Below are 301 nucleotides of genomic sequence, written 5' to 3'. Positions count from 1 at the left end.
AAAGTATATGTGAACTGTTGTATGGAAAGTGAATTTGCTCTGTAAATCTTCACCCAAATCACAATAAATAATAATAAAAAAAAAAAGAATTCTTTTTATTGTATATTTCAATAAGAAAGTGACACCTTAGAGCAAAATTGCTAGAAATCCCAAGGAAGTAAAGGAGGAAAAAGTAATTCAAGAACTAATGAAGCACTCAGGTAACTACATTCTTATTTTTCTGTTTTCTCTAAACTCTCTGTCCCACATACGGATATATTCACAGATCTGGTATGCTTACCCAGACCTCAGGTGGAGGCAG

This window comes from Orycteropus afer, unplaced genomic scaffold, assembly GCF_000298275.1.
Source record: "Orycteropus afer afer isolate SDZICR_OR568_19922 unplaced genomic scaffold, OryAfe1.0 scaffold00366, whole genome shotgun sequence".
NCBI lineage: Eukaryota > Metazoa > Chordata > Mammalia > Tubulidentata > Orycteropodidae > Orycteropus > Orycteropus afer.
Note: the sequence above shows the minus strand (reverse complement) of the source record.